The sequence below is a fragment of the Haliotis asinina genome, chromosome 6, assembly GCF_037392515.1.
Source record: "Haliotis asinina isolate JCU_RB_2024 chromosome 6, JCU_Hal_asi_v2, whole genome shotgun sequence".
NCBI classification, from domain to species: domain Eukaryota; kingdom Metazoa; phylum Mollusca; class Gastropoda; order Lepetellida; family Haliotidae; genus Haliotis; species Haliotis asinina.
The window spans coordinates 57,275,631-57,291,363 of NC_090285.1; the positions used below are offsets into that span (position 1 = coordinate 57,275,631).

Genomic DNA, 15,733 nt, shown 5'->3' on the forward strand with positions numbered 1-15,733 from the left:
TATCATGCCGCCAAACGGGTTAATCTGATTGTCAAGAATACAGTTAATGAAGACACACTTTGTAGATCGTCAGGGGAATTAGCTCAAATGGTAGAGCGCTCGCTTAGCATGCGAGAGGTACCGGGATCGATACCCGGATTCTCCAGTTCTTTTTGCATGTTATACTTTTGTGCAATCGTGTTCATTTTTGTTCCCTCACAAATGTCATGAAGAGAGGGACTAGCACACATGAGAGAAGGCAATTTTTGCAGGTGGGAGACGCTTGCATTGATACCCAGCTTGGGCAAAAGAAATTACCTTTGTTTGGGGCTCACATATAGACAGTGCATTCACTGGACTCGGTCAGGTTCTAAACACTTCAATTTCTACGCGCACACACACCTACACTGACTCCTCAACCTGAAAGCATGTTTTCACAAAGCTGAAGCAGCGCGTCTGTTACCATCATGACAATAACGGTCGGTTATCATGGCGCCAAACGGGTTAATCTGATTGTCAAGAATACAGTTAATGAAGACACACTTTTTAGATCGTCAGGGGAATTAGCTCAAATGGTTGAGCGCTCGCTTAGCATGCGAGAGGTACCGGGATCGATACCCGGATTCTCCAGTTCTTTTTGCATGTTATACTTTTGTGCAATCGTGTTCATTTTTGTTCCCTCACAAATGTCATGAAGAGAGGGACTAGCACACATGAGAGAAGACAATTTTTGCAGGTGGGAGACGCTTGCATTGATACCCAGCTTGGGCAAAAGAAATTACCTTTGTTTGGGGCTCACATATAGACAGTGCATTCACTGGACTCGGTCAGGTTCTAAACACTTCAATTTCTACGCGCACACACACCTACACTGACTCCTCAACCTGAAAGCATGTTTTCACAAAGCTGAAGCAGCGCGTCTGTTACCATCATGACAATAACGGTCGGTTATCATGCCGCCAAACGGGTTAATCTGATTGTCAAGAATACAGTTAATGAAGACACACTTAGTAGATCGTCAGGGGAATTAGCTCAAATGGTAGAGCGCTCGCTTAGCATGCGAGAGGTACCGGGATCGATACCCGGATTCTCCAGTTCTTTTTGCATGTTATACTTTTGTGCAATCGTGTTCATTTTTGTTCCCTCACAAATGTCATGAAGAGAGGGACTAGCACACATGAGAGAAGGCAATTTTTGCAGGTGGGAGACGCTTGCATTGATACCCAGCTTGGGCAAAAGAAATTACCTTTGTTTGGGGCTCACATATAGACAGTGCATTCACTGGACTCGGTCAGGTTCTAAACACTTCAATTTCTACGCGCACACACACCTACACTGACTCCTCAACCTGAAAGCATGTTTTCACAAAGCTGAAGCAGCGCGTCTGTTACCATCATGACAATAACGGTCGGTTATCATGCCGCCAAACGGGTTAATCTGATTGTCAAGAATACAGTTAATGAAGACACACTTTTTAGATCGTCAGGGGAATTAGCTCAAATGGTAGAGCGCTCGCTTAGCATGCGAGAGGTACCGGGATCGATACCCGGATTCTCCAGTTCTTTTTGCATGTTATACTTTTGTGCAATCGTGTTCATTTTTGTTCCCTCACAAATGTCATGAAGAGAGGGACTAGCACACATGAGAGAAGACAATTTTTGCAGGTGGGAGACGCTTGCATTGATACCCAGCTTGGGCAAAAGAAATTACCTTTGTTTGGGGCTCACATATAGACAGTGCATTCACTGGACTCGGTCAGGTTCTAAACACTTCAATTTCTACGCACACACACACCTACACTGACTCCTCAACCTGAAAGCATGTTTTCACAAAGCTGAAGCAGCGCGTCTGTTACCATCATGACAATAACGGTCGGTTATCATGCCGCCAAACGGGTTAATCTGATTGTCAAGAATACAGTTAATGAAGACACACTTTTTAGATCGTCAGGGGAATTAGCTCAAATGGTAGAGCGCTCGCTTAGCATGCGAGAGGTACCGGGATCGATACCCGGATTCTCCAGTTCTTTTTGCATGTTATACTTTTGTGCAATCGTGTTCATTTTTGTTCCCTCACAAATGTCATGAAGAGAGGGACTAGCACACATGAGAGAAGGCAATTTTTGCAGGTGGGAGACGCTTGCATTGATACCCAGCTTGGGCAAAAGAAATTACCTTTGTTTGGGGCTCACATATAGACAGTGCATTCACTGGACTCGGTCAGGTTCTAAACACTTCAATTTCTACGCGCACACACACCTACACTGACTCCTCAACCTGAAAGCATGTTTTCACAAAGCTGAAGCAGCGCGTCTGTTACCATCATGACAATAACGGTCGGTTATCATGCCGCCAAACGGGTTAATCTGATTGTCAAGAATACAGTTAATGAAGACACACTTTTTAGATCGTCAGGGGAATTAGCTCAAATGGTAGAGCGCTCGCTTAGCATGCGAGAGGTACCGGGATCGATACCCGGATTCTCCAGTTCTTTTTGCATGTTATACTTTTGTGCAATCGTGTTCATTTTTGTTCGTGCTCACAAATGTCATGAAGAGAGGGACTAGCACACATGAGAGAAGGCAATTACCCAGCTTGGGCAAAAGAAATTACCTTTGTTTGGGGCTCACATATAGACAGTGCATTCACTGGACTCGGTCAGGTTCTAAACACTTCAATTTCTACGCGCACACACACCTACACTGACTCCTCAACCTGAAAGCATGTTTTCACAAAGCTGAAGCAGCGCGTCTGTTACCATCATGACAATAACGGTCGGTTATCATGCCGCCAAACGGGTTAATCTGATTGTCAAGAATACAGTTAATGAAGACACACTTTGTAGATCGTCAGGGGAATTAGCTCAAATGGTAGAGCGCTCGCTTAGCATGCGAGAGGTACCGGGATCGATACCCGGATTCTCCAGTTCTTTTTGCATGTTATACTTTTGTGCAATCGTGTTCATTTTTGTTCCCTCACAAATGTCATGAAGAGAGGGACTAGCACACATGAGAGAAGGCAATTTTTGCAGGTGGGAGACGCTTGCATTGATACCCAGCTTGGGCAAAAGAAATTACCTTTGTTTGGGGCTCACATATAGACAGTGCATTCACTGGACTCGGTCAGGTTCTAAACACTTCAATTTCTACGCGCACACACACCTACACTGACTCCTCAACCTGAAAGCATGTTTTCACAAAGCTGAAGCAGCGCGTCTGTTACCATCATGACAATAACGGTCGGTTATCATGGCGCCAAACGGGTTAATCTGATTGTCAAGAATACAGTTAATGAAGACACACTTTTTAGATCGTCAGGGGAATTAGCTCAAATGGTTGAGCGCTCGCTTAGCATGCGAGAGGTACCGGGATCGATACCCGGATTCTCCAGTTCTTTTTGCATGTTATACTTTTGTGCAATCGTGTTCATTTTTGTTCCCTCACAAATGTCATGAAGAGAGGGACTAGAACACATGAGAGAAGGCAATTTTTGCAGGTGGGAGACGCTTGCATTGATACCCAGCTTGGGCAAAAGAAATTACCTTTGTTTGGGGCTCACATATAGACAGTGCATTCACTGGACTCGGTCAGGTTCTAAACACTTCAATTTCTACGCGCACACACACCTACACTGACTCCTCAACCTGAAAGCATGTTTTCACAAAGCTGAAGCAGCGCGTCTGTTACCATCATGACAATAACGGTCGGTTATCATGCCGCCAAACGGGTTAATCTGATTGTCAAGAATACAGTTAATGAAGACACACTTTGTAGATCGTCAGGGGAATTAGCTCAAATGGTAGAGCGCTCGCTTAGCATGCGAGAGGTACCGGGATCGATACCCGGATTCTCCAGTTCTTTTTGCATGTTATACTTTTGTGCAATCGTGTTCATTTTTGTTCCCTCACAAATGTCATGAAGAGAGGGACTAGCACACATGAGAGAAGGCAATTTTTGCAGGTGGGAGACGCTTGCATTGATACCCAGCTTGGGCAAAAGAAATTACCTTTGTTTGGGGCTCACATATAGACAGTGCATTCACTGGACTCGGTCAGGTTCTAAACACTTCAATTTCTACGCGCACACACACCTACACTGACTCCTCAACCTGAAAGCATGTTTTCACAAAGCTGAAGCAGCGCGTCTGTTACCATCATGACAATAACGGTCGGTTATCATGCCGCCAAACGGGTTAATCTGATTGTCAAGAATACAGTTAATGAAGACACACTTTGTATATCGTCAGGGGAATTAGCTCAAATGTTAGAGCGCTCGCTTAGCATGCGAGAGGTACCGGGATCGATACCCGGATTCTCCAGTTCTTTTTGCATGTTATACTTTTGTGCAATCGTGTTCATTTTTGTTCCCTCACAAATGTCATGAAGAGAGGGACTAGCACACATGAGAGAAGGCAATTACCCAGCTTGGGCAAAAGAAATTACCTTTGTTTGGGGCTCACATATAGACAGTGCATTCACTGGACTCGGTCAGGTTCTAAACACTTCAATTTCTACGCACACACACACCTACACTGACTCCTCAACCTGAAAGCATGTTTTCACAAAGCTGAAGCAGCGCGTCTGTTACCATCATGACAATAACGGTCGGTTATCATGCCGCCAAACGGGTTAATCTGATTGTCAAGAATACAGTTAATGAAGACACACTTAGTAGATCGTCAGGGGAATTAGCTCAAATGGTAGAGCGCTCGCTTAGCATGCGAGAGGTACCGGGATCGATACCCGGATTCTCCAGTTCTTTTTGCATGTTATACTTTTGTGCAATCGTGTTCATTTTTGTTCCCTCACAAATGTCATGAAGAGAGGGACTAGCACACATGAGAGAAGGCAATTTTTGCAGGTGGGAGACGCTTGCATTGATACCCAGCTTGGGCAAAAGAAATTACCTTTGTTTGGGGCTCACATATAGACAGTGCATTCACTGGACTCGGTCAGGTTCTAAACACTTCAATTTCTACGCGCACACACACCTACACTGACTCCTCAACCTGAAAGCATGTTTTCACAAAGCTGAAGCAGCGCGTCTGTTACCATCATGACAATAACGGTCGGTTATCATGCCGCCAAACGGGTTAATCTGATTGTCAAGAATACAGTTAATGAAGACACACTTTTTAGATCGTCAGGGGAATTAGCTCAAATGGTAGAGCGCTCGCTTAGCATGCGAGAGGTACCGGGATCGATACCCGGATTCTCCAGTTCTTTTTGCATGTTATACTTTTGTGCAATCGTGTTCATTTTTGTTCGTGCTCACAAATGTCATGAAGAGAGGGACTAGCACACATGAGAGAAGGCAATTACCCAGCTTGGGCAAAAGAAATTACCTTTGTTTGGGGCTCACATATAGACAGTGCATTCACTGGACTCGGTCAGGTTCTAAACACTTCAATTTCTACGCGCACACACACCTACACTGACTCCTCAACCTGAAAGCATGTTTTCACAAAGCTGAAGCAGCGCGTCTGTTACCATCATGACAATAACGGTCGGTTATCATGCCGCCAAACGGGTTAATCTGATTGTCAAGAATACAGTTAATGAAGACACACTTTGTAGATCGTCAGGGGAATTAGCTCAAATGGTAGAGCGCTCGCTTAGCATGCGAGAGGTACCGGGATCGATACCCGGATTCTCCAGTTCTTTTTGCATGTTATACTTTTGTGCAATCGTGTTCATTTTTGTTCCCTCACAAATGTCATGAAGAGAGGGACTAGCACACATGAGAGAAGGCAATTTTTGCAGGTGGGAGACGCTTGCATTGATACCCAGCTTGGGCAAAAGAAATTACCTTTGTTTGGGGCTCACATATAGACAGTGCATTCACTGGACTCGGTCAGGTTCTAAACACTTCAATTTCTACGCGCACACACACCTACACTGACTCCTCAACCTGAAAGCATGTTTTCACAAAGCTGAAGCAGCGCGTCTGTTACCATCATGACAATAACGGTCGGTTATCATGGCGCCAAACGGGTTAATCTGATTGTCAAGAATACAGTTAATGAAGACACACTTTTTAGATCGTCAGGGGAATTAGCTCAAATGGTTGAGCGCTCGCTTAGCATGCGAGAGGTACCGGGATCGATACCCGGATTCTCCAGTTCTTTTTGCATGTTATACTTTTGTGCAATCGTGTTCATTTTTGTTCCCTCACAAATGTCATGAAGAGAGGGACTAGAACACATGAGAGAAGGCAATTTTTGCAGGTGGGAGACGCTTGCATTGATACCCAGCTTGGGCAAAAGAAATTACCTTTGTTTGGGGCTCACATATAGACAGTGCATTCACTGGACTCGGTCAGGTTCTAAACACTTCAATTTCTACGCGCACACACACCTACACTGACTCCTCAACCTGAAAGCATGTTTTCACAAAGCTGAAGCAGCGCGTCTGTTACCATCATGACAATAACGGTCGGTTATCATGCCGCCAAACGGGTTAATCTGATTGTCAAGAATACAGTTAATGAAGACACACTTTGTAGATCGTCAGGGGAATTAGCTCAAATGGTAGAGCGCTCGCTTAGCATGCGAGAGGTACCGGGATCGATACCCGGATTCTCCAGTTCTTTTTGCATGTTATACTTTTGTGCAATCGTGTTCATTTTTGTTCCCTCACAAATGTCATGAAGAGAGGGACTAGCACACATGAGAGAAGGCAATTTTTGCAGGTGGGAGACGCTTGCATTGATACCCAGCTTGGGCAAAAGAAATTACCTTTGTTTGGGGCTCACATATAGACAGTGCATTCACTGGACTCGGTCAGGTTCTAAACACTTCAATTTCTACGCGCACACACACCTACACTGACTCCTCAACCTGAAAGCATGTTTTCACAAAGCTGAAGCAGCGCGTCTGTTACCATCATGACAATAACGGTCGGTTATCATGCCGCCAAACGGGTTAATCTGATTGTCAAGAATACAGTTAATGAAGACACACTTTGTATATCGTCAGGGGAATTAGCTCAAATGTTAGAGCGCTCGCTTAGCATGCGAGAGGTACCGGGATCGATACCCGGATTCTCCAGTTCTTTTTGCATGTTATACTTTTGTGCAATCGTGTTCATTTTTGTTCCCTCACAAATGTCATGAAGAGAGGGACTAGCACACATGAGAGAAGGCAATTACCCAGCTTGGGCAAAAGAAATTACCTTTGTTTGGGGCTCACATATAGACAGTGCATTCACTGGACTCGGTCAGGTTCTAAACACTTCAATTTCTACGCACACACACACCTACACTGACTCCTCAACCTGAAAGCATGTTTTCACAAAGCTGAAGCAGCGCGTCTGTTACCATCATGACAATAACGGTCGGTTATCATGCCGCCAAACGGGTTAATCTGATTGTCAAGAATACAGTTAATGAAGACACACTTAGTAGATCGTCAGGGGAATTAGCTCAAATGGTAGAGCGCTCGCTTAGCATGCGAGAGGTACCGGGATCGATACCCGGATTCTCCAGTTCTTTTTGCATGTTATACTTTTGTGCAATCGTGTTCATTTTTGTTCCCTCACAAATGTCATGAAGAGAGGGACTAGCACACATGAGAGAAGGCAATTTTTGCAGGTGGGAGACGCTTGCATTGATACCCAGCTTGGGCAAAAGAAATTACCTTTGTTTGGGGCTCACATATAGACAGTGCATTCACTCGACTCGGTCAGGTTCTAAACACTTCAATTTCTACGCGCACACACACCTACACTGACTCCTCAACCTGAAAGCATGTTTTCACAAAGCTGAAGCAGCGCGTCTGTTACCATCATGACAATAACGGTCGGTTATCATGCCGCCAAACGGGTTAATCTGATTGTCAAGAATACAGTTAATGAAGACACACTTTGTAGATCGTCAGGGGAATTAGCTCAAATGTTAGAGCGCTCGCTTAGCATGCGAGAGGTACCGGGATCGATACCCGGATTCTCCAGTTCTTTTTGCATGTTATACTTTTGTGCAATCGTGTTCATTTTTGTTCCCTCACAAATGTCATGAAGAGAGGGACTAGCACACATGAGAGAAGGCAATTACCCAGCTTGGGCAAAAGAAATTACCTTTGTTTGGGGCTCACATATAGACAGTGCATTCACTGGACTCGGTCAGGTTCTAAACACTTCAATTTCTACGCGCACACACACCTACACTGACTCCTCAACCTGAAAGCATGTTTTCACAAAGCTGAAGCAGCGCGTCTGTTACCATCATGACAATAACGGTCGGTTATCATGCCGCCAAACGGGTTAATCTGATTGTCAAGAATACAGTTAATGAAGACACACTTTGTAGATCGTCAGGGGAATTAGCTCAAATGGTAGAGCGCTCGCTTAGCATGCGAGAGGTACCGGGATCGATACCCGGATTCTCCAGTTCTTTTTGCATGTTATACTTTTGTGCAATCGTGTTCATTTTTGTTCCCTCACAAATGTCATGAAGAGAGGGACTAGCACACATGAGAGAAGGCAATTTTTGCAGGTGGGAGACGCTTGCATTGATACCCAGCTTGGGCAAAAGAAATTACCTTTGTTTGGGGCTCACATATAGACAGTGCATTCACTGGACTCGGTCAGGTTCTAAACACTTCAATTTCTACGCGCACACACACCTACACTGACTCCTCAACCTGAAAGCATGTTTTCACAAAGCTGAAGCAGCGCGTCTGTTACCATCATGACAATAACGGTCGGTTATCATGGCGCCAAACGGGTTAATCTGATTGTCAAGAATACAGTTAATGAAGACACACTTTTTAGATCGTCAGGGGAATTAGCTCAAATGGTTGAGCGCTCGCTTAGCATGCGAGAGGTACCGGGATCGATACCCGGATTCTCCAGTTCTTTTTGCATGTTATACTTTTGTGCAATCGTGTTCATTTTTGTTCCCTCACAAATGTCATGAAGAGAGGGACTAGAACACATGAGAGAAGGCAATTTTTGCAGGTGGGAGACGCTTGCATTGATACCCAGCTTGGGCAAAAGAAATTACCTTTGTTTGGGGCTCACATATAGACAGTGCATTCACTGGACTCGGTCAGGTTCTAAACACTTCAATTTCTACGCGCACACACACCTACACTGACTCCTCAACCTGAAAGCATGTTTTCACAAAGCTGAAGCAGCGCGTCTGTTACCATCATGACAATAACGGTCGGTTATCATGCCGCCAAACGGGTTAATCTGATTGTCAAGAATACAGTTAATGAAGACACACTTTTTAGATCGTCAGGGGAATTAGCTCAAATGGTAGAGCGCTCGCTTAGCATGCGAGAGGTACCGGGATCGATACCCGGATTCTCCAGTTCTTTTTGCATGTTATACTTTTGTGCAATCGTGTTCATTTTTGTTCCCTCACAAATGTCATGAAGAGAGGGACTAGCACACATGAGAGAAGGCAATTTTTGCAGGTGGGAGACGCTTGCATTGATACCCAGCTTGGGCAAAAGAAATTACCTTTGTTTGGGGCTCACATATAGACAGTGCATTCACTCGACTCGGTCAGGTTCTAAACACTTCAATTTCTACGCGCACACACACCTACACTGACTCCTCAACCTGAAAGCATGTTTTCACAAAGCTGAAGCAGCGCGTCTGTTACCATCATGACAATAACGGTCGGTTATCATGCCGCCAAACGGGTTAATCTGATTGTCAAGAATACAGTTAATGAAGACACACTTTGTAGATCGTCAGGGGAATTAGCTCAAATGGTAGAGCGCTCGCTTAGCATGCGAGAGGTACCGGGATCGATACCCGGATTCTCCAGTTCTTTTTGCATGTTATACTTTTGTGCAATCGTGTTCATTTTTGTTCCCTCACAAATGTCATGAAGAGAGGGACTAGAACACATGAGAGAAGGCAATTTTTGCAGGTGGGAGACGCTTGCATTGATACCCAGCTTGGGCAAAAGAAATTACCTTTGTTTGGGGCTCACATATAGACAGTGCATTCACTGGACTCGGTCAGGTTCTAAACACTTCAATTTCTACGCGCACACACACCTACACTGACTCCTCAACCTGAAAGCATGTTTTCACAAAGCTGAAGCAGCGCGTCTGTTACCATCATGACAATAACGGTCGGTTATCATGCCGCCAAACGGGTTAATCTGATTGTCAAGAATACAGTTAATGAAGACACACTTTGTATATCGTCAGGGGAATTAGCTCAAATGTTAGAGCGCTCGATTAGCATGCGAGAGGTACCGGGATCGATACCCGGATTCTCCAGTTCTTTTTGCATGTTATACTTTTGTGCAATCGTGTTCATTTTTGTTCCCTCACAAATGTCATGAAGAGAGGGACTAGCACACATGAGAGAAGGCAATTACCCAGCTTGGGCAAAAGAAATTACCTTTGTTTGGGGCTCACATATAGACAGTGCATTCACTGGACTCGGTCAGGTTCTAAACACTTCAATTTCTACGCGCACACACACCTACACTGACTCCTCAACCTGAAAGCATGTTTTCACAAAGCTGAAGCAGCGCGTCTGTTACCATCATGACAATAACGGTCGGTTATCATGCCGCCAAACGGGTTAATCTGATTGTCAAGAATACAGTTAATGAAGACACACTTTTTAGATCGTCAGGGGAATTAGCTCAAATGGTAGAGCGCTCGCTTAGCATGCGAGAGGTACCGGGATCGATACCCGGATTCTCCAGTTCTTTTTGCATGTTATACTTTTGTGCAATCGTGTTCATTTTTGTTCCCTCACAAATGTCATGAAGAGAGGGACTAGCACACATGAGAGAAGGCAATTTTTGCAGGTGGGAGACGCTTGCATTGATACCCAGCTTGGGCAAAAGAAATTACCTTTGTTTGGGGCTCACATATAGACAGTGCATTCACTGGACTCGGTCAGGTTCTAAACACTTCAATTTCTACGCGCACACACACCTACACTGACTCCTCAACCTGAAAGCATGTTTTCACAAAGCTGAAGCAGCGCGTCTGTTACCATCATGACAATAACGGTCGGTTATCATGCCGCCAAACGGGTTAATCTGATTGTCAAGAATACAGTTAATGAAGACACACTTTGTAGATCGTCAGGGGAATTAGCTCAAATGTTAGAGCGCTCGCTTAGCATGCGAGAGGTACCGGGATCGATACCCGGATTCTCCAGTTCTTTTTGCATGTTATACTTTTGTGCAATCGTGTTCATTTTTGTTCCCTCACAAATGTCATGAAGAGAGGGACTAGCACACATGAGAGAAGGCAATTACCCAGCTTGGGCAAAAGAAATTACCTTTGTTTGGGGCTCACATATAGACAGTGCATTCACTCGACTCGGTCAGGTTCTAAACACTTCAATTTCTACGCGCACACACACCTACACTGACTCCTCAACCTGAAAGCATGTTTTCACAAAGCTGAAGCAGCGCGTCTGTTACCATCATGACAATAACGGTCGGTTATCATGGCGCCAAACGGGTTAATCTGATTGTCAAGAATACAGTTAATGAAGACACACTTTGTAGATCGTCAGGGGAATTAGCTCAAATGTTAGAGCGCTCGCTTAGCATGCGAGAGGTACCGGGATCGATACCCGGATTCTCCAGTTCTTTTTGCATGTTATACTTTTGTGCAATCGTGTTCATTTTTGTTCCCTCACAAATGTCATGAAGAGAGGGACTAGCACACATGAGAGAAGGCAATTTTTGCAGGTGGGAGACGCTTGCATTGATACCCAGCTTGGGCAAAAGAAATTACCTTTGTTTGGGGCTCACATATAGACAGTGCATTCACTGGACTCGGTCAGGTTCTAAACACTTCAATTTCTACGCGCACACACACCTACACTGACTCCTCAACCTGAAAGCATGTTTTCACAAAGCTGAAGCAGCGCGTCTGTTACCATCATGACAATAACGGTCGGTTATCATGGCGCCAAACGGGTTAATCTGATTGTCAAGAATACAGTTAATGAAGACACACTTTGTAGATCGTCAGGGGAATTAGCTCAAATGGTAGAGCGCTCGCTTAGCATGCGAGAGGTACCGGGATCGATACCCGGATTCTCCAGTTCTTTTTGCATGTTATACTTTTGTGCAATCGTGTTCATTTTTGTTCCCTCACAAATGTCATGAAGAGAGGGACTAGCACACATGAGAGAAGGCAATTTTTGCAGGTGGGAGACGCTTGCATTGATACCCAGCTTGGGCAAAAGAAATTACCTTTGTTTGGGGCTCACATATAGACAGTGCATTCACTGGACTCGGTCAGGTTCTAAACACTTCAATTTCTACGCGCACACACACCTACACTGACTCCTCAACCTGAAAGCATGTTTTCACAAAGCTGAAGCAGCGCGTCTGTTACCATCATGACAATAACGGTCGGTTATCATGCCGCCAAACGGGTTAATCTGATTGTCAAGAATACAGTTAATGAAGACACACTTTGTAGATCGTCAGGGGAATTAGCTCAAATGGTAGAGCGCTCGCTTAGCATGCGAGAGGTACCGGGATCGATACCCGGATTCTCCAGTTCTTTTTGCATGTTATACTTTTGTGCAATCGTGTTCATTTTTGTTCCCTCACAAATGTCATGAAGAGAGGGACTAGCACACATGAGAGAAGGCAATTTTTGCAGGTGGGAGACGCTTGCATTGATACCCAGCTTGGGCAAAAGAAATTACCTTTGTTTGGGGCTCACATATAGACAGTGCATTCACTGGACTCGGTCAGGTTCTAAACACTTCAATTTCTACGCGCACACACACCTACACTGACTCCTCAACCTGAAAGCATGTTTTCACAAAGCTGAAGCAGCGCGTCTGTTACCATCATGACAATAACGGTCGGTTATCATGCCGCCAAACGGGTTAATCTGATTGTCAAGAATACAGTTAATGAAGACACACTTTTTAGATCGTCAGGGGAATTAGCTCAAATGGTAGAGCGCTCGCTTAGCATGCGAGAGGTACCGGGATCGATACCCGGATTCTCCAGTTCTTTTTGCATGTTATACTTTTGTGCAATCGTGTTCATTTTTGTTCCCTCACAAATGTCATGAAGAGAGGGACTAGCACACATGAGAGAAGGCAATTTTTGCAGGTGGGAGACGCTTGCATTGATACCCAGCTTGGGCAAAAGAAATTACCTTTGTTTGGGGCTCACATATAGACAGTGCATTCACTCGACTCGGTCAGGTTCTAAACACTTCAATTTCTACGCGCACACACACCTACACTGACTCCTCAACCTGAAAGCATGTTTTCACAAAGCTGAAGCAGCGCGTCTGTTACCATCATGACAATAACGGTCGGTTATCATGCCGCCAAACGGGTTAATCTGATTGTCAAGAATACAGTTAATGAAGACACACTTTGTAGATCGTCAGGGGAATTAGCTCAAATGGTAGAGCGCTCGCTTAGCATGCGAGAGGTACCGGGATCGATACCCGGATTCTCCAGTTCTTTTTGCATGTTATACTTTTGTGCAATCGTGTTCATTTTTGTTCCCTCACAAATGTCATGAAGAGAGGGACTAGAACACATGAGAGAAGGCAATTTTTGCAGGTGGGAGACGCTTGCATTGATACCCAGCTTGGGCAAAAGAAATTACCTTTGTTTGGGGCTCACATATAGACAGTGCATTCACTGGACTCGGTCAGGTTCTAAACACTTCAATTTCTACGCGCACACACACCTACACTGACTCCTCAACCTGAAAGCATGTTTTCACAAAGCTGAAGCAGCGCGTCTGTTACCATCATGACAATAACGGTCGGTTATCATGCCGCCAAACGGGTTAATCTGATTGTCAAGAATACAGTTAATGAAGACACACTTTGTATATCGTCAGGGGAATTAGCTCAAATGTTAGAGCGCTCGATTAGCATGCGAGAGGTACCGGGATCGATACCCGGATTCTCCAGTTCTTTTTGCATGTTATACTTTTGTGCAATCGTGTTCATTTTTGTTCCCTCACAAATGTCATGAAGAGAGGGACTAGCACACATGAGAGAAGGCAATTACCCAGCTTGGGCAAAAGAAATTACCTTTGTTTGGGGCTCACATATAGACAGTGCATTCACTGGACTCGGTCAGGTTCTAAACACTTCAATTTCTACGCGCACACACACCTACACTGACTCCTCAACCTGAAAGCATGTTTTCACAAAGCTGAAGCAGCGCGTCTGTTACCATCATGACAATAACGGTCGGTTATCATGCCGCCAAACGGGTTAATCTGATTGTCAAGAATACAGTTAATGAAGACACACTTTTTAGATCGTCAGGGGAATTAGCTCAAATGGTAGAGCGCTCGCTTAGCATGCGAGAGGTACCGGGATCGATACCCGGATTCTCCAGTTCTTTTTGCATGTTATACTTTTGTGCAATCGTGTTCATTTTTGTTCCCTCACAAATGTCATGAAGAGAGGGACTAGCACACATGAGAGAAGGCAATTTTTGCAGGTGGGAGACGCTTGCATTGATACCCAGCTTGGGCAAAAGAAATTACCTTTGTTTGGGGCTCACATATAGACAGTGCATTCACTGGACTCGGTCAGGTTCTAAACACTTCAATTTCTACGCGCACACACACCTACACTGACTCCTCAACCTGAAAGCATGTTTTCACAAAGCTGAAGCAGCGCGTCTGTTACCATCATGACAATAACGGTCGGTTATCATGCCGCCAAACGGGTTAATCTGATTGTCAAGAATACAGTTAATGAAGACACACTTTGTAGATCGTCAGGGGAATTAGCTCAAATGTTAGAGCGCTCGCTTAGCATGCGAGAGGTACCGGGATCGATACCCGGATTCTCCAGTTCTTTTTGCATGTTATACTTTTGTGCAATCGTGTTCATTTTTGTTCCCTCACAAATGTCATGAAGAGAGGGACTAGCACACATGAGAGAAGGCAATTACCCAGCTTGGGCAAAAGAAATTACCTTTGTTTGGGGCTCACATATAGACAGTGCATTCACTCGACTCGGTCAGGTTCTAAACACTTCAATTTCTACGCGCACACACACCTACACTGACTCCTCAACCTGAAAGCATGTTTTCACAAAGCTGAAGCAGCGCGTCTGTTACCATCATGACAATAACGGTCGGTTATCATGGCGCCAAACGGGTTAATCTGATTGTCAAGAATACAGTTAATGAAGACACACTTTGTAGATCGTCAGGGGAATTAGCTCAAATGGTAGAGCGCTCGCTTAGCATGCGAGAGGTACCGGGATCGATACCCGGATTCTCCAGTTCTTTTTGCATGTTATACTTTTGTGCAATCGTGTTCATTTTTGTTCCCTCACAAATGTCATGAAGAGAGGGACTAGCACACATGAGAGAAGGCAATTTTTGCAGGTGGGAGACGCTTGCATTGATACCCAGCTTGGGCAAAAGAAATTACCTTTGTTTGGGGCTCACATATAGACAGTGCATTCACTGGACTCGGTCAGGTTCTAAACACTTCAATTTCTACGCGCACACACACCTACACTGACTCCTCAACCTGAAAGCATGTTTTCACAAAGCTGAAGCAGCGCGTCTGTTACCATCATGACAATAACGGTCGGTTATCATGGCGCCAAACGGGTTAATCTGATTGTCAAGAATACAGTTAATGAAGACACACTTTGTAGATCGTCAGGGGAATTAGCTCAAATGGTAGAGCGCTCGCTTAGCATGCGAGAGGTACCGGGATCGATACCCGGATTCTCCAGTTCTTTTTGCATGTTATACTTTTGTGCAATCGTGTTCATTTTTGTTCCCTCACAAATGT

General features: G+C 44.7%; 23 non-coding genes across 23 annotated transcripts; all 23 read left to right on the forward strand.

The window, feature by feature from the left end:
- The first annotated feature begins 72 nt into the window (after positions 1 to 72).
- Positions 73 to 145, forward strand: Trnaa-agc (transfer RNA alanine (anticodon AGC)). The gene has a single exon. It is a non-coding gene; the product is annotated as a tRNA-Ala (tRNA).
- Positions 146 to 1,000: 855 nt separating this feature from the next.
- Positions 1,001 to 1,073, forward strand: Trnaa-agc (transfer RNA alanine (anticodon AGC)). Its single transcript has one exon. It is a non-coding gene; the product is annotated as a tRNA-Ala (tRNA).
- Positions 1,074 to 1,464: 391 nt separating this feature from the next.
- On the forward strand, positions 1,465 to 1,537 carry Trnaa-agc (transfer RNA alanine (anticodon AGC)). The gene has a single exon. It is a non-coding gene; the product is annotated as a tRNA-Ala (tRNA).
- Positions 1,538 to 1,928: 391 nt separating this feature from the next.
- Trnaa-agc (transfer RNA alanine (anticodon AGC)) lies at positions 1,929 to 2,001 on the forward strand. Its single transcript has one exon. It is a non-coding gene; the product is annotated as a tRNA-Ala (tRNA).
- Positions 2,002 to 2,392: 391 nt separating this feature from the next.
- On the forward strand, positions 2,393 to 2,465 carry Trnaa-agc (transfer RNA alanine (anticodon AGC)). The gene has a single exon. It is a non-coding gene; the product is annotated as a tRNA-Ala (tRNA).
- A 365-nt stretch (positions 2,466 to 2,830) lies between these two features.
- Positions 2,831 to 2,903, forward strand: Trnaa-agc (transfer RNA alanine (anticodon AGC)). Its single transcript has one exon. It is a non-coding gene; the product is annotated as a tRNA-Ala (tRNA).
- An 855-nt stretch (positions 2,904 to 3,758) lies between these two features.
- On the forward strand, positions 3,759 to 3,831 carry Trnaa-agc (transfer RNA alanine (anticodon AGC)). The gene has a single exon. It is a non-coding gene; the product is annotated as a tRNA-Ala (tRNA).
- Positions 3,832 to 4,658: 827 nt separating this feature from the next.
- Trnaa-agc (transfer RNA alanine (anticodon AGC)) lies at positions 4,659 to 4,731 on the forward strand. The gene has a single exon. It is a non-coding gene; the product is annotated as a tRNA-Ala (tRNA).
- Positions 4,732 to 5,122: 391 nt separating this feature from the next.
- Trnaa-agc (transfer RNA alanine (anticodon AGC)) lies at positions 5,123 to 5,195 on the forward strand. The gene has a single exon. It is a non-coding gene; the product is annotated as a tRNA-Ala (tRNA).
- Positions 5,196 to 5,560: 365 nt separating this feature from the next.
- Positions 5,561 to 5,633, forward strand: Trnaa-agc (transfer RNA alanine (anticodon AGC)). The gene has a single exon. It is a non-coding gene; the product is annotated as a tRNA-Ala (tRNA).
- Positions 5,634 to 6,488: 855 nt separating this feature from the next.
- Positions 6,489 to 6,561, forward strand: Trnaa-agc (transfer RNA alanine (anticodon AGC)). The gene has a single exon. It is a non-coding gene; the product is annotated as a tRNA-Ala (tRNA).
- An 827-nt stretch (positions 6,562 to 7,388) lies between these two features.
- On the forward strand, positions 7,389 to 7,461 carry Trnaa-agc (transfer RNA alanine (anticodon AGC)). The gene has a single exon. It is a non-coding gene; the product is annotated as a tRNA-Ala (tRNA).
- Positions 7,462 to 8,288: 827 nt separating this feature from the next.
- Trnaa-agc (transfer RNA alanine (anticodon AGC)) lies at positions 8,289 to 8,361 on the forward strand. The gene has a single exon. It is a non-coding gene; the product is annotated as a tRNA-Ala (tRNA).
- Positions 8,362 to 9,216: 855 nt separating this feature from the next.
- On the forward strand, positions 9,217 to 9,289 carry Trnaa-agc (transfer RNA alanine (anticodon AGC)). The gene has a single exon. It is a non-coding gene; the product is annotated as a tRNA-Ala (tRNA).
- A 391-nt stretch (positions 9,290 to 9,680) lies between these two features.
- Trnaa-agc (transfer RNA alanine (anticodon AGC)) lies at positions 9,681 to 9,753 on the forward strand. The gene has a single exon. It is a non-coding gene; the product is annotated as a tRNA-Ala (tRNA).
- An 827-nt stretch (positions 9,754 to 10,580) lies between these two features.
- On the forward strand, positions 10,581 to 10,653 carry Trnaa-agc (transfer RNA alanine (anticodon AGC)). Its single transcript has one exon. It is a non-coding gene; the product is annotated as a tRNA-Ala (tRNA).
- A 1,291-nt stretch (positions 10,654 to 11,944) lies between these two features.
- Positions 11,945 to 12,017, forward strand: Trnaa-agc (transfer RNA alanine (anticodon AGC)). Its single transcript has one exon. It is a non-coding gene; the product is annotated as a tRNA-Ala (tRNA).
- A 391-nt stretch (positions 12,018 to 12,408) lies between these two features.
- On the forward strand, positions 12,409 to 12,481 carry Trnaa-agc (transfer RNA alanine (anticodon AGC)). The gene has a single exon. It is a non-coding gene; the product is annotated as a tRNA-Ala (tRNA).
- A 391-nt stretch (positions 12,482 to 12,872) lies between these two features.
- On the forward strand, positions 12,873 to 12,945 carry Trnaa-agc (transfer RNA alanine (anticodon AGC)). Its single transcript has one exon. It is a non-coding gene; the product is annotated as a tRNA-Ala (tRNA).
- Positions 12,946 to 13,336: 391 nt separating this feature from the next.
- On the forward strand, positions 13,337 to 13,409 carry Trnaa-agc (transfer RNA alanine (anticodon AGC)). The gene has a single exon. It is a non-coding gene; the product is annotated as a tRNA-Ala (tRNA).
- An 827-nt stretch (positions 13,410 to 14,236) lies between these two features.
- Positions 14,237 to 14,309, forward strand: Trnaa-agc (transfer RNA alanine (anticodon AGC)). Its single transcript has one exon. It is a non-coding gene; the product is annotated as a tRNA-Ala (tRNA).
- Positions 14,310 to 15,136: 827 nt separating this feature from the next.
- Trnaa-agc (transfer RNA alanine (anticodon AGC)) lies at positions 15,137 to 15,209 on the forward strand. Its single transcript has one exon. It is a non-coding gene; the product is annotated as a tRNA-Ala (tRNA).
- Positions 15,210 to 15,600: 391 nt separating this feature from the next.
- On the forward strand, positions 15,601 to 15,673 carry Trnaa-agc (transfer RNA alanine (anticodon AGC)). Its single transcript has one exon. It is a non-coding gene; the product is annotated as a tRNA-Ala (tRNA).
- The last annotated feature ends 60 nt before the right edge of the window (positions 15,674 to 15,733 follow it).